Here is a 16,623-nt window from a genome sequence, read left to right as displayed (position 1 = left end):
TGCATATTATCTCCTAACTCAATGGTTTTTTTGAGATTTGGAAAGAGATTGTTATAACTGCTTTGGTCAAACAACCCAGCATAAATGGTGAAGGAAAAATGAAATCCTGACTAGGTCAGAATGACCTTACTCTGATCAGATTTGAAACAAAATAAATTACACATTCAGTAATAGGTTAAGGTAATTCTAAAGCGCCAGTTCCATTGTTGGTAAATTAACTGTTGTCTACTACCTTTCCCTGATGTTTTTCCCACACTTAATATGGGCTTTTAATTTGGCAGGCCATTTAATTCTATGATTTATGCTATCAATACAACCATTTATATTGTATTGCAAAATTCCTCTTTTTTCACAAGAGGAAAATACAAGCAAACCTGGTACAACCCCCACCCCCCAAAAAAACCTTTATAGAAATGTAATTAAATTCATTTGGGTGAGAAACTGGGATGGGGAATCACTCAGTGACTAGGCATCTACCCTCCATGTAAATATTTATAGTAGGTTCAGATCCTAATATTATTTTATTTTTGCTGCAGTCAGAGAGATTCTGAGCAGTTTGCAACATCCATCAATACAAACTACACATATTTGTATAACAAAACCGAATAGTATAAGAAATCTAACATGCTCTCTACATGGGGCTACCTTTGAAGAATGTTCGGAAACTACAAATCATGCAGAACATGGCCACACAAGCCCTCATGGGTCTCCCCAGATACACCCATGTTTCCCCAACACTCCACAGCCTACATTGGCTGCCAATTGGTTTTGGGACAAAATTCAAAGTGTTGATGATGACCTACAAAGCTCTACATGACATCGGACCAGATTACTTACGGGACCGCCTTCTGCCGCACAAATCCCAGTGGCCGATAAGGTTTCACAGAGTTGGCCTTTTCCAAGTCCCGTCGACCAAACAATGTCATCTGGCCGGACCTGGGGAAGAATCTTCTCTGTGGCGGCTCCAGCCTTCTGGAATCAACTGCCTCCAGAGATTCATACTGCCGCCACCCTTCTTGTCTTCCGCAAGACACTTAAGACCCATCTATGTCACCAGGCATGGGGCAGTTAGATCATGCCCCCTTCTTCTCTGACCGTCAAATGTTATGTATGGGTGTGATTGAGTAGACTGACTGTTTCTTATATAATGGGATTTTAGTTGACTGATTTTAACTATTAGATTTGTATACATATTGTTTGTTTTGCATGTTGTGAGCCGCTCCTGGTCCTCGGAGAGGGACGGCATAAATGTTTAATAAATTGAATTGAACTTGAATACATAGTAGCAGATTAATGTAACCTATTGTGTTAGCTCATGTGACAAAGAGAAAGAATCCCTTTCCTTTTTTTTACTACCAGTTCTGTGGGTGTGGTTTGGTGTGGCTTGGTGAACATGGCAGGGGAAGGACACTACAAAATCTTCCTCTCCACCCCACTCCAGGGGAAGGAGGCTGCAAAATCCACATTCCTTCACCACTCCTGGGGGAAGGATATTGCAAAACTGCCATTCCCACCTCACTCTGGGACCAGCCAGTGGTAGTATTTGCCGGTTCTCTGAACTACTCAAAATTTATGCTACTGGTTTTCCAGAACCAGCTGAATTTCACCCCTGGTTAAAACCATGAGTCTTGCAAACACAGTGCCAAAGGAGGTAATGCTTTCATAGTTAAAAACAACACTTAAGCAAGTAGTGTAGGGCAGTGTTTCCCAACCTTGGCCAGTTGAAGAGATTTGGACTTCAACTCCCAGAATCCCCCAGCTAGCAAATGCTGGCTGGGGAATTCTGGGAATTGAAGTCCAGATATCTTCAACTGGCCAAGGTTGGGAAACACTGGTGTAGGGAGCCAATGCAGGGCCTGGTGCATGGACATGTGCCATTCAGCAGCAAGTTTTCAAATACTGGACCAAATGGAACTTCTGCATAATCTTCAGAGGCAGCCTCATGTGCAACACATAGCAGTAATCTACACTGGTGGGAAAGCTGGCATAAGATTGCAAGCTTCTTGTGATCAGGTAAAGTTGTAACTAATGCATCAGCTGGACAAAAACTCTTTTCCCACCTTTATCCATCCACTTCCAGAGTCTAGAACTTTCACCAAATTGTAGATTGCTTTGGCAATGACTATGCCGCCTGAATAAGACTCAACACCAGGGAGATCAAAAAACAAACATTATTTCTGAGTTCAGCTTCTTCCTGATTCATCTCACAGGGCTGGGGGAAAAAATATCTTGTCTGACTCTTGGGCAAAGCAGCAAATTAGGATCTACAGTATTAGGCTTTGTGTTCCAAGGATCTGAAACTTTATCATTCCCCCATCTCAAATTTAGTTTCATGTGATTAAATAGATCAGTTTTAATTTAAAAAACCATAAAGCTTTAAGATAGCTATAAATAGCAGGGATTTTAAAAGAGTTTCATTGCTGGGGAAGGAAATAGTAACTGTCTCCAAAATTTAAATTTAACTTCTATCCCTATTAGATGTGCAATACTTTAAATACTGGTTTTCCTGTAGCAATGGGCATCTCATAACCTGAGTCCACTTGAGTCCATGGAGAGGGGTGGTATATAAGTCCAATTAATAAATAAAATAAATAAATACAGGTTTGATTTTGAGTAAACCCATCAGAAGCATTTCTGATTTTTAAGAAACCATCAGTCTACAGTGATGGGGGTGATTTATATTTAATTGTGGCCAAATGCACCACGGGTACAAATCTCCTAATTTAAAAAGAAATGAAACATACCAGGTTGCTAGTTATTTCGCAAAATGAGATAGTAAAAAAGGGAAAAATAACAGGCAATCAAATGATGTGGCTGGAATTCTAGATTGTAATGTTCTATATGGCAACATTTTCACTCAATTTGTACTTATTAGCTCTAATATCCATGGTAACTGACAAGTGTTTGTAAGTAGGGGTCTTAAGCATTTCTCATCTTGAGCTGGAACAATTCCTTACTTTCCCCAATCTTTTCATTAATTAAGGGTCTTATAAACCTCAGCTCATTTACCTGGAGCACTGAACTCTGGAGCATAGACATGAATAAGATTGGCCTGCATAGACTTTGGAATTTATTTATTTTTTAAAATTACCCTGAAATATATTTTGCTTGGTTCATTCCTGATTATCTCTAATCACTATGCATATAGGATTGCAAGCTACAAAGCCCTGCAGTATTATGTTTAGCGTAATATAAAAACTTGTTAATTCATTTTAATCTGAAGAACAAGAACGGCATTAAATTTGGTACACATTTATATTTGTTTGTTTGTTTGTTTGTTTATTTACTTACTTATTTACTTATTTATTTATTACATTTGTATGCAGCCCCTCTCCATAGACTTGGGGCGGCTAACAACAATAATGAAATATAACATATAATGTTATAACATATAACATATAATGACATATAACAAATCTAATATTTAAAATAATTAAAAGACCCTCATTTAAAAAACCGAACATACACACAAACATACCATGCATTTATTGTATAGGCCTAGGTGGAAGGGAATATCTCAATTCCCCCATGCCTGACAACAGAGGTGGGTTTTAAGAAGCTTACAAAAGGTGAGGAGGGGGGCAATTCTGATCTCTGCGGGGAGTTGGTTCCAGAGGGTCGGGGCCACCACAGAGAAGGCTCTTCCCCTGGGTCCCACCAAACGACATTGTGTAGTCGATGGGACCCAGAGAAGGCCAATTCTGTGGGACCTAACTGGTCGCTGGGATTCGTGCAGCAGAAAGCACTCCTGGAGATATTCTGGTCCGATGCCATGAAGGGCTTTAAAGGTCATAACCAACACTTTGAATTGTGACCGGAAACTGATCGGCAGCCAATGCAGACTGCGGAGTGATGGTGAAACATGGGCATACCTGGGTAAGCCCATGACTGCTCTCGCAGCTGCATTCTGCACGATCTGAAGTTTCCGAACACTTTTCAAAGGTAGCCCCATGTAGAGAGCATTACAGTAGTCGAACCTCGAGGTGATGAGGGCATGAGTGACTGTGAGCAATGAGTCCCGGTCCAGATAGGGCCGCAACTGGTGCACCAGGCGAACCTGGGCAAACGCCCCCCTCGCCACAGCTGAGAGATGGTTTTCTAATGTGAGCTGTGGATCGAGGAGGACGCCCAAGTTGCGGACCCTCTCTGAGGGGGTCAATAATTCTCCCCCAGGGTAATGGACGGACAGATGGAATTGTCCTTGGGAGGCAAAACCCACAGCCACTCCGTCTTATCCGGGTTGAGCTTGAGTATGTTGACACCCATCCAGGCCCCAACAGCCTCCAGGCACCGGCACATCACTTCCACCACTTCGTTGACTGGGCATGGGGTGGAGATGTAAAGCTGGGTATCATCCGCATATTGATGATACCTCACCCTATGTCCTTGGATGATCTCGCCCAGCGGTTTCATGTAATGTTGAATAGCAGGGGGGAGAGGACCGACCCCTGAGGCACCCCACAAGGGAGAAACCTAGGAGCCGACCTCTGACCCCCCACTAACACCGACTGCGACTGGCCAGAGAGGTAGGAGGAGAACCACTGGAGAACAGTGCCTCCCACCCCCAACCCCTCCAGCCGGTGCAGAAGGATACCATGGTCGATGGTATCGAAAGCCGCTGAGAGGTCAAGGAGCACCAGGACAGAGGATAAACCCCTGTCCCGGGCCCGCTAGAGATCATCCATCAACGCGACCAAAGCGGTTTCCGTGCTGTAACCAGGCCTGAAACCCGACTGTTGGGGACCTAGATAATCGGCTTCTTCCAAGGATCGCTGGAGCTGGAGTGCCACCACCTTCTCAACAACCTTCCCCATAAAGGACGATAGTTATTAAGTACGGCTGGGTCCAGGGAGGGCTTCTTGAGGAGGGGGCGCACGAGCGCTTCTTTATAGAGTGATGGAAAAACTCCCCTCCCCAAGGAAGCGTTGGTAATCTCCTGGGCCCAGCTCCGTGTCACCTCCCTGCTGGCCAAAACCAACCAGGAGGGACACGGATCCAGTAAACAGGTGGCGGAACTCACAGCTCCAATGGCCTTGTCCACTTCATCAGGTGTCACCAGATCAAACTCTTCCCAGACAGGTGGACAAGTACGTGCCCCAGTCACCTCGACTGACTCGTTGTCAGTCGACTCTGTCTTACAATTGGAGTCGAGGTTGGCCCGGATCTGAGCGACTTTATCAGCGAAAAACGTGTTAAAATCCTCGGCACTACTCTGCAAGGGCTCCCCAACTCCCCCCTGGTTAAGAAGGGAGTGGGTCACCCTAAACAGAGCGGTCGGGCGGGATTCCGCTGATGCAATCAAGGCGGCATGGTACGTGCATCTTGCCGTCTTGAGCGCCACTTTGTAAGTCTTAATAAAAGCTCTTACAAGTGTTCGATCGGATTCAGACCTACTCTTCCTCCATCGCTTCTCTAGACGTCTCTTTTGGCGTTTCAACTCCCGGAGCTCCTCGTTGAACCATGGGGCTCTACGGGGTCTAGCGCCGCAGAGAGGTCGCAAAGGCGCAATCCAGTCAAGAGCCTCCGCAGCAGCCGTATTCCAGGCCTCCACAAGAGACTCCGCCGAACTGTGGACGAGTGCCTCTGGAATAACCCCAAGCGCCGTCTGAAAGCCCTCTGTGTCCATCAGGCGTCTGGGGCGGAACATCTTAATTGGCTCCGCCTCCCTGCGGGGAAGGATTGGAGCCAGGAAGTCAAGCCGTAGTAGGAAATGGTCTGACCATGACAAAGGCAATGTTTCTAAGCCCCTTAGTCTCAGACCATTACTCAATTGCTCGGAAAGGAATACCATGTCAGGTGCGTGCCCTCCCTCGTGAGTCGGACCCTGTACTACTTGAGTCAGGTCCATGGCTGTCATGGTGGCCATGAACTCCTGTGCCAACCCAGAGGTTTCGCCGAGTGATGGCAGGTTGAAGTCCCCCAGGACAATAAGTCTGGGGAACTCCACCGCCAACCCGGCTACCTCCTCGAGTAGCACAGGCAGGGCTTTTGACATGCAGCTGGGAGGCAGGTACGTGAGAAATAAGCCCACCTGAACACCTAAGTCCAACTTCATCAAGAGAGACTCGCAACCCGCAATTTCCGGAGCAATGAGTCTACGTAGGCAAAGGCTCTCCCTGGCTATAATAGCCACTCCTCCCCCCCTTCCCTGGGGTCGAGGTTGATGCCATATCTGAAACCCAGCTGGGCAGATTTCAGAGAGAGGAACACCCCCCTCTGGGCCCAGCCAGGTTTCAGTAATACATGCCAGGTCGGCCTCCTCATCCAGGATCAAATCCCGGATGAGGAGAGCTTTATTTACCACCGACCTGGCATTGAGCAGCAGCAACCTGAGCAGAAACCTAAAATATCCAAACTATTCTATAAAAGCAACCCATGCATATAGCTTTCAAGGCTTCTGGATTGACCTGAAATATTATGGTACAACATTAGAGCATGTCAATATGTTACCAATAATTAGCAATTATTTTAATTGTTGACAAAATGCTTGTAACAGTTTACTAACATTAACCATATTTTAAATGCATGTGAAAGATTAAAAGAACACATTTATCTACAATTTATTTAGATATATTTATTGAATTGGCAGGAATTAAATGTGTTCACACTATATGCTAAGCCTTAAAACATAATTTACAAACCACAATGGCTGATTTTACACAACATTCCTAAATCAAAAGCAGAGAAATTACATTATGGCTTAATATGTTTAAACCCAGGCATATTTTTTTTAAAGAATAAAGGCAAGAAAGTATGGTCTAGTTATTAGATTATGATTGTGAAAAATCCAGAATCCAGCTCATCCTTACTACTAGAAACTCACTCAATAACTTTGGGCCATGCTCCCTTATTTATTTTATTAAATTAAATTTATAGGACGCCCTTGTCCAAATAGAATCAGGGTGGCGTACAACAATAAAAAAGTACAATAATAAACTACAGATAAAAAAGTAAATTGAGTCCTCTTGGAGAAGGGCATCCTATAAACGTAAGTAAGTAAGTAAGTAAGTAAGTAAGTAAGTAAGTAAGTAAGTAAGTAAGTAAGTAAGTAAATCTTGAGGGAAGAATTTGAAACAAATGATATGTGGGGTCTGTAGATAATTTTCATAGCCTTCTTTCTAGCTGTTCAGTTTGCAGAGGTGCATCCATCCCCACTTTCACTGTGACCTGCTTCTGCTCATCCTCTCTTTCCTTTTTCCTTTACCAGCATTAGAGCTTTTTCTAGAGAAGTGTCCCTTCACATAATGTATCCCTTTGGTAATAGATATGTTGCTTTTGCAGTTTAAAGCATGCTGTCAAAATAGTGAATGGTTGACTGGAGATGTAAAGCTTGTCTGTCTGGATGGTATCCTTCTGCGCCGGCTGGAGGGGTTGGGAGTGGGAGGCACTGTTCTTCAGTGGTTCTCCTCCTACCTCTCCGGTCGGTCGCAGTCGGTGTTAGTGGGGGGGTCAGAGGTCGACCTCTAGGTTGCTCCCTTGTGGGGTGCCTCAGGGGTCGGTCCTCTCCCCCCTGCTATTTAATATCTACATGAAACCGTTGGGTGAGATGATCCAAAGGTATGGGGTGAGGTATCATCAGTATGCAGATGATACCCAGCATTACATCTCCACCCCATGTCCAGTCAGTGAAGCAGTGGAAGTGATGTGCCGGTGCCTGGAAGCTGTTGGGGTCTGGATGGGTGTCAACAGACTCAAACTCAACCCTGATAAGACGGAGTGGCTGAGGGTTTTGCCTCCCAAGGACAATTCCATCTGTCCGTCCATTACCCTGGGGGGGGATCACTGACCTCCTCAGAGAGGGTCCACAACTTGGGCATCATTCTCGATCCACAGCTCACATTAGAGAAACATCTTTCAGCTGTGGCGAGGGGGGTGTTTGCCCAGGTTCACCTGGTGCACCAGTTGCGGCCCTACATTATTATCGGACCAGAATATCTCCGAGACCGCCTTCTGCCGCACGAATCCCAGCAACCGATTAGGTCCCACAGAGTGGGCCTCCTCCGGGTCCCGTCAACTAAACAATGTCGGTTGGCGGGCCCCAGGGGGAGAGCCTTCTCTGTGGCGGCACCGACTCTCTGGAACCAACTCCCCCCGGAGATCAGAACTGCCCCTACTCTTCCTGCCTTCCATAAACTTCTCAAAACCCACCTTTGCCGTCAGGCATGGGGAAACTAAACATCTCCCCTTGGGCCCGCTGAATTTATACATGGTATGCTTGTGTGTGTGTATGTTAGTATAGGTTTTTTTAAAACTTTTAATATTTTAATTAATTGGATTATGTATTGGATTGTTTTTTCACTTGTTGTGAGCCGCCCCGAGTCTTCGGAGAGGGGCGGCATACAAATCCAAATAATAAATAAATAATAATAAATAAATAGTTTGCATTTTTATTTTTATTGGCAAAAATTTCATATGGCCACATTACCCAAAAAAAAGTATACAGAAAGCCTGCATAGTACTTAGTAATAAACACATAAAAACCAGTTTCTGTGTACATACAGCTAAGATCGTATGAACAGAATACATGTTTTGGGTTCTCATTGTATCCTCACCTCCCACTTTCTTGTTTATGTTATGGTTAGCTCTGGCCCAGCTCCTGCCCCAAGGACTGTGGATGTGGGGGAGATACCCACATGCTGCAGGCCTGTTTTGCTCCGGGTGGAATCTGATGATGAAGGCTCCTCTGACCAAGAAGACATGAGTGACAGGGAGGAGGAGAGTGGGGCAGACAGCTCAGAAGGAGATCAATTATCTCTCTCCTCCTTGGATTTGGAACAAGAGTTAATGATACAGCCATGCATGCGGAGAGAGATGTATAGGCAGCAACAACTGAGAGATTATTATCAAAGAAAATGAGTCCACCTGTGGTTGGGTGGGGCTGTGGTCATTAGTGAGGCTGCTATAAATAGCAGCCTGTGGGTTTGGCCATTGTGGAGGATTATATGATCCTTGTGTTTCGTACCTGCTTTGCTGACTTTGACCTTTGCGTGCTGATTTTTCCCCACTTTGAAACTAAACCAGAGCAAAGTGAAAGAAGAAGGACTGTGAATTGCCTCACAGCTGCAAGCTAAGTATCACAGAAGTGATAAGGGACTTGTACAAATTACCAGTTTGTTTGGAGACAAGTGCTCTTTGCTATACAAAAAGAGTGCTTCGTTTATTTGCATTTTCGGTATAAAGAACATTGTTTTGAATTTTTAAACGTGTGTGTCTGAAATTGTACCTGTGCATTTTCGGGAGGATTCTACCAGAGAGCTCGACAGCTCTCTTTCATCCATTATCACTGTCGCTTTGCGCTCCCACCAATAGCACCATTATCTCTTTCCAGCCAGCAAGAGCTTCGCTGTTTTTTGAACATTCCATCACCTGCAAAGTTGCACATTGCATGTGCCACCTCCTGTGGTGGAGATTTCCAGTTCCACCATGGGATGGTCCCATATTCCAGAGCTGTAGTAGTCACAGGACTGGCCCTTTGGTTCATATGGGACTGACTTTCCCAGCAACATCAGGAAGCCACTCTCAGTCTGCCCGTCTTTGTTTTCTTCACTCAGATGGATCAATTCTTAAGAGAAGGAACACAAAAGAGGTTTCCAGGTTGTGTGCCTGGACGAGGCACTTTCTCTTGGGCCTCACACCTGGAGGACTCACAGAAGCAGACAGGCAGGCCCGAAAGGTGGCTGAGCCTCCCCACACCATGGGATTTAAAATTATGAATTTGGTGGTCCCTGAGGTCCAAAAGGTTGGAGATCTCTGCTCTGGAAAGTATGTTTGAAAAGAATTTGCTGGGCCAATTCCTTGTTTGTCTGCCAGAATTGATTAGAAATTCAGGGTGGATGCTATCAAAATCTGGTGCTTTGCTGGACTTTAGACTGCTGATGGCTGCATCAATTTCATCCACAGGGAAAGGGTGGGTGAATTCAGAGTGTGATGGAGCTGACTGTTGAAAGGATGAGAGTGCTTTCTTGATGGCAGTTGAGTGCTCTTTCACCTTTGGGCTTTAGAGAGGGAGACAAGTCAGGAGGCTACTTGGTCAGCAGTTACGTTGGGTTTTTGTCGAGTAGGTATAAGATATAACAATGTATTAATATTAAAACAGAATTGTATATTATTATTATTATTATTATTATTATTATTATTATTATTATTAATTTGTCCAATACACAAATACATAGGAAGAAAAATAGACATGTGGTAATATATATGAGGGTAAAAGCGAACTTAGAGGAGAGGATATATGAAAGGAGGAGAATATATATGATAGGTGAAAGAAAGGAAAGACAATTGGACGGGACGAAAGGAACACCAGTGCACTTATTTACGCCCCTTACTGGCCTCTTAGGAACCTGGAGAGGTCAATCGTGGAGAGTCTAAGGGAGAAATGTTGGGGGTTAGGGGTTGACACAATTGAGTCCGGCAATGAGTTCCACGCTTCGATAACTCGATTGTTGAAATCATATTTTTTACAGTCAAGTTTGGAGCAGTTCGTATTAAGTTTGAATCTCTTGTGCTCTTGTGTTATTGTGGTTGAAGCTGAAGTTTGAATCTCTTGTGCTCTTGTGTTATTGCGGTTGAAGCTGAAGTAGTCATTGACCGGTAGGACTTTGCAGCATATGATCTTGTGGGCAATACTCAAATCGTGTTTTAGGCGCCGTAGTTCTAGGCTTTCTAGGCCCAGGATTGTTAGTCTATTTTCGTAGGATATTCTGTTTCGAGTGGAGGAGTTAAGGGCTCTTCTGGTGAAATATCTTTGGACATTTTCAAAGGTGTTGATGTCTGAGATGTGGTATGGTTTCCAGACAGATATATAAAAACAGGGCTAAAAAAATCTAAAAGGAGCAAAAACATTAAATGTTTTAAAGAGTAGTACTAGTACTAGTAATTAGTACTACTAGTAGTAAGAGTAGTAACTAGTACTAGTACTAGTAATTAGTAACATGTGCTTTGCACAATAGCAGTATCATCATACCAATGAATCTATGGAGATTCTTAGTCATCCAGGACATTTTGCTTCTCATCTAAGAAATTTCTACTGTTCAGATTTGAAGAAACTTCTTGGATGAGAAGCAAAATATCTCCAAGCCAAAACAAAGAGAATTCCCCTTTTCAAAAAGCACCTTTGGGACATAGCCAATGAGGTTAAACCAATGTGTAATTATTTATAATTGCAAACAGGAAATGAATTTTATTGTCGCTAACAATAAATGTCTAAAGTTTCATGGCATAAAGCAAATCTAGAGGACAATTGCAGGCATTGTCAGTGGAAAAAAATGCCACTCAGAGAGCAAATTTTAATCCAACACCTGATGGAGAGATGTGGTCTCCAGGAGTTGACAATGACTTGAAGGTGGATAATCAATCAAATTAATCAAACTTCAAGCATTAGCTATGAGAACTGGAGTAAATGACATTGAGCTAAATCTTATTGATAGTTTGTTGTTATCAGACAAAGAATTATTGTGATAGCCGCTCTTCCTTCTTATATTCCTTATAGCTGAGCCAAACACAATTCCCATCTTAAGGCTGTAATTAAGAAAATGCATGCAGCCTGGTTTAATAAAGTAATTTGTGGGCTGATTTGAATTTAGAGAACTGGTCCTCTTGGAGACTATTGTAACCATGTCTTCTCTTGCATTTCTAAATTAGCTGCCTCGCTTCAAATGTAGTCATGTTTACTAAACTCATTAATATCACTTAAAATTATGCTTTGACTACATACATGCCACTGTATGTATGCATGAATATGCCACTACAGCATATTCAACAAATTATGGTTAAAATGAATGATGAATTAACATGAAGTGGATCTCTATTCATACTGGCACTAATCTAGCATTATTCTATAATGTGATTGGTATTTAATTTGATGGGCAGTGAATAATTCCTATTACACAAGGTTTGATCGATACACAGAGATGCTTAATGACATGCTATAATCCCTTATCAAAAATAATGATACAGAGAATTGTGTATGAGTACCATAAAGTTTGCTATCTTTTTTCCTATGTCTACTCCGGTGCCTGAAATAGAGGCCACTATAAAAGAGAAAGAAAACAAAACCTGTTTTAGTAAAATACTTTTACAGAATGTACTTAAAAAGGCATGTCTTACCGGAAATTAATCCTGTTTAATACCATATCATAATGGAATTGATCCATAAAGGTTCAGACATAAAATAGGACCATAGACCAATGAAAACTGCCCTGTGCAGAAGTCCGGCAGATGTAATCATTTGGGGTTTCAGAGCAAGCTGAGCTCAGTCTTCATTAGTCCAAGAGAAAAAAAACACTGCGAACAGCTTTCTCAAAGTATTCTGAAATCTAGGAAGAAACTGTGCAGAGGATGACCCTTTGAACTGTCCTTTCTTTGTAGGCAAAAGTAGCACAATGCCACTGCTATACACCGCCCCATTGCAATACATGTTGAAATGAAAGATCTACTAGAAGCAGATGGGAAGCAGCTGCCTGAATACGCTCATTGATCAATAACCTATTTAAGAAATGTTTGTATGTGTCTTTCTTAGATCTATCTTCAAGTCTTCAGATTTCTCAAAGACAACTAGTCATTTTTAAACAATTCTCTGCTGTACTACCTGTCCAGCAGCATTTGCAGAGGTAGAGCTGTTCTTGATTTTCCATCTCAATCCCAGTCATAGAAGAACGTAAGAACTCTGGTGAACCAAGAAAGCTTTTTTAATACAGACTTCTGTTCTCATCATGTCCTGCCAGACATCTATTTGAAATTCAATGCAGAACATGAGCACAAGAGCATCTTTGTGCTTGCTTCCCCCAGCAACTGATTTTCAAAGTTTCTAACACTAAAGATAATATATTTGTCATACAATGTTATACAAACATCTATCTAACTCTCTTTTGAAGCCATCTAAGTAGGAAGTTGTCACTATATTTTGTAGTAACTACTTTCACAGTATCCATAGTCAATGTACAAGCTTCCATCTCTTACCTTGAATCTTATATCCCCCTCAATCCATATGCTCAAAAAAAGAAAGGGAACACTTAAATCACACAGTATAACTCCAAGTAAATCAAACTTCTGTGAAATCAAACTGTCCACTTAGGAAGCAACACTGATTGACATTTCACATGCTGCTGTGCACATTCAACTTTGTACAGAACAAAGTATTCAATGAGAATATTTCATTCATTCAGATCTAGGATGTGTTATTTGAGTGTTCCCTTTATTTTTTTGAGCAGTATAGAAAAAATTCACTAAAAACACCTTAGTTCAAAGTGATTTGGGGATTGAAGATTAAATCAAAACAGATACATACATATCTCTAGTATAAATATTTATTTTATTATGGTTCTATAGATGTAGAAGACTTAGCCAAAGTTTCTTGAAATGTTTAATAACCATCCAGATATGTGCTCTTCAACTCTTACAACATATTCATTGTGGGAGTTGGTATCCAATAAGAATTAATCAAACGCTCTCTAACAGGGCTATCAAATTCCAGATTTGTGGGATGGATACATGGCCATTAAGTAAGGGGGCGGGGAGTTCTGATACATCACATTATGTGGTGATGATGTGAGTTTGACAGTGCCACCCCTGGTTTATAAGAATTATTTCAGCAGCTGAATTAATATTCTTCACCAAGAGTCCTTGATTTGAGTAACATTTGAAACTCTTACTTTTAATATGCATTCCAAAAAAAAAGTACAAAGTTTCAAATTAATTCATCTATAATTTTCTGAAAATTTTAAAAACTTGATGTCTATTATAAATATCCATCTTAGGGATATCTAATTTTTACTGCAAATCATCAATTTGATATAAAGCAAAGGGATATAAAATTTATTTTTTACATATATTCTTTTGAGATTCAGTTACAGCATTTGTGATTTTTCATTTTAGTTTTCTTTTTTATTCTCTTGTAATTTAAGTATGTAGCTGTTTTCCTACCTGGTTTTCCATTTTAAAGATAACTAAAAGCTAAACCATAAAAATTCCTAGATATTTCAAGTAGCCGCTTCAATTATATATTATTATATGTGAGGTTTCAAAGAGAGAAGGAATTGTATAGTGATGTGTAACAGCTGCAGCATCCAAGACCAGAATTGAGTCATAAATTCTATGTTCATTTACCAGCCTTGTAAAAGTCATATTGAACAGGCATGGTTAAACATATTATGGAAGACATATTAACATCTGGATGGATAATTTTCATATAAGCTTCTCTTAAGGAACATCAGGTCATTTGTTTGGTTTCAAACATTAATTATGCAAACCTAGAATTTTGTCTTTAAACATGGTTTGGGAAAGCAAATATAGAAATCTGATGGTTAAAATAAGTGGAAATTGATTACATGTTAAATAGGGACCTTCAATTCATGATGCACTAGCATATCACCCAATTAATATAATTTCTCTTTCTTTGATTAAGTTGTTTAGTAATCATATGAAGGCAGGTGTGTAGGCTTGGTATATTCAGAATAATGTTAGGCTACAATTAAAAGCAAGTTATAAACGTAAGTGAAAGATCTAAAGAAAATCAATCAATATGTAGAATAAATTAATTAAAATACAGTATTTCCCTTCTCTAGCATGCTCTGTAGAATGTTATGTGCAAAAATGATTATTTTTGAGTTGTGTGAATACAAATGGAGGGGGGGGGGAAACTGACCATTATACATTAAATGCCTATACCTAGATGACATGGACAGGTTTTTGTTACTAATTAAATAAAAATGATTTTAAAATAGCTGAATTATTATGAGATTAACCTTGCATAATACTTCAGTCAATTTATGTTTAAATACATATATTTAAATTCCATTTCATTCCATTTTTCTCAGATGTTCATAGGCCAAAAGTATATATGATCAAGAAGCTTGTGACCCTGTTTCAAGCTTGATTTTCAAAACCCCAGACTGCTGTGTAACTCCTATTTAGGCTGCTTTGAAGAATTTGTTCATTATAATTGCATTTAGCTGTTTTCCAAACCTTCTGTCAAACAGTCATTGTGTGTGAACCCTCTAGTTCTGTTTATTTTAAAATCCATCGCTTTGATATTATAATTGTTGCCAGTGGATCCAATTAAATCTTTATTTGGAAATCTATACTGATGCAAGCTATTCAAAGAAAGCCACTGTCTCTGTATTTTCATGTGCTTTTATTTGCTTGAGATAACAAATAATTTTAGCATAAAAAAGAGTTAATCTGTAGTGTTACATATAGCAATCTTCTCAGTCTTCTCCTCTTTGCAAAATGAGTAAGCTAATCTAAATTAATAAGCAAATATTTTATTGATTATTTAGGAATGTGAATATTTCAAATAGAGGTTCATATTTCTAATTGAGTAGAGTAACTTTAACAAAAATCACATACTCATGATAATCTACTAACTGAATTGGTTTTATCAATGGAGCTGGGAAGGAAATTATCTTTCATGACCCTCAACTTATTACCCACCTGGCTGGAGACAGAGAATGTGTCCAACCAAATACAGTAGTACCTCTAGATATGACCTGCTCCACATGCGAGTATTCCAAGTTACGAGCCACGACAGGAGCAAAATTTCTGTTCAACACCCGAGCTCAAATTTGGGATACGAGCCGAGCTTCCACTAGGTGGCGCAAGAATCCTTGCTTCTGGTTATCTCAGCGGGGAAAAAACAAAGTCTAAAGGCATTTGTTCGAGATCCGAGTTGATTGACATACGAGCTCGGTTCTGGAACGAATTAAACTCGTATCTAGAGGTACTACTGTAGTAAGTTTTAAGAGAAATGGTTTCTATTTTGTCTGCCTATGTATGAACAACATATTCTCTGGTATTACCGGGGTGGGCTACAGCCCAGACGGGGTGGGGGGAATGCAGTGGGGTAGCGAAAATGGAGCTCTACCCCAGAGCAACCATTTTGCACTGAAAAATGTTGAAAGTAAATGCAGGGCGTCCTGCATAAGCCACACCCACAGTGTGGTAGTAAACATTTTGGTAGCCCTTCACTGGGTATTACATATATACGAGATGTTCTTAGCTGAACAAATTGCTCTGAGCTTGAGGCAAAATAGGACTGTTTCAACTAGGCCCGTGATTGTGAACCTATGGCACGCGTGCCACAAGTAGCACGCAGAGCCATATCAAAGGGCACACGTGGGCTTCCCTATGTCAGCTCCAGCACATATATGCCTGCTGAGCAGCTGGTTTTTGGCCTTAGGAAAGGCCGTTTCGCTTCCCGGTCACTTCAGAGAAGCTTCCCTGAAGCCCCAGAGTGCAAAAAAACCAACAGGTAAACCAGAAGTTTGGAAAAATGGACTTCTGGTTTGCCTGTTCTGCTGTTTTTTGTACTCCAGAGGTTTCAGATCTTAGGAATACAGAAACATAGAAGATTGACGGCAGAAAAAGACCTCATGGTCCATCTAGTCTGCCCTTATACTATTTCCTGTATTTTATCTTAGGATGGATAGATGTTTATCCCAGGCATGTTTAAATGCACTTAAAATCTTCCTGAAGCTCCGGAGTGCATAAAAACAGCTCAAAGGACAAAATGGAAGTTTGGAAAACACACTTTTAGTTTGCCCATTGTACTTTTTTTTTTTTGCATTCTAGGGCTTCAGTGAGGCCTGTGCACACACGTGGGGATGGGGAAGGATTGTGTGCATG

This window comes from Erythrolamprus reginae, chromosome 3 (assembly GCF_031021105.1).
Source record: "Erythrolamprus reginae isolate rEryReg1 chromosome 3, rEryReg1.hap1, whole genome shotgun sequence".
Lineage (NCBI taxonomy): Eukaryota > Metazoa > Chordata > Lepidosauria > Squamata > Dipsadidae > Erythrolamprus > Erythrolamprus reginae.
The sequence above is the reverse complement of the archived record's forward strand: the minus strand, read 5'-3'. Positions refer to the sequence as shown.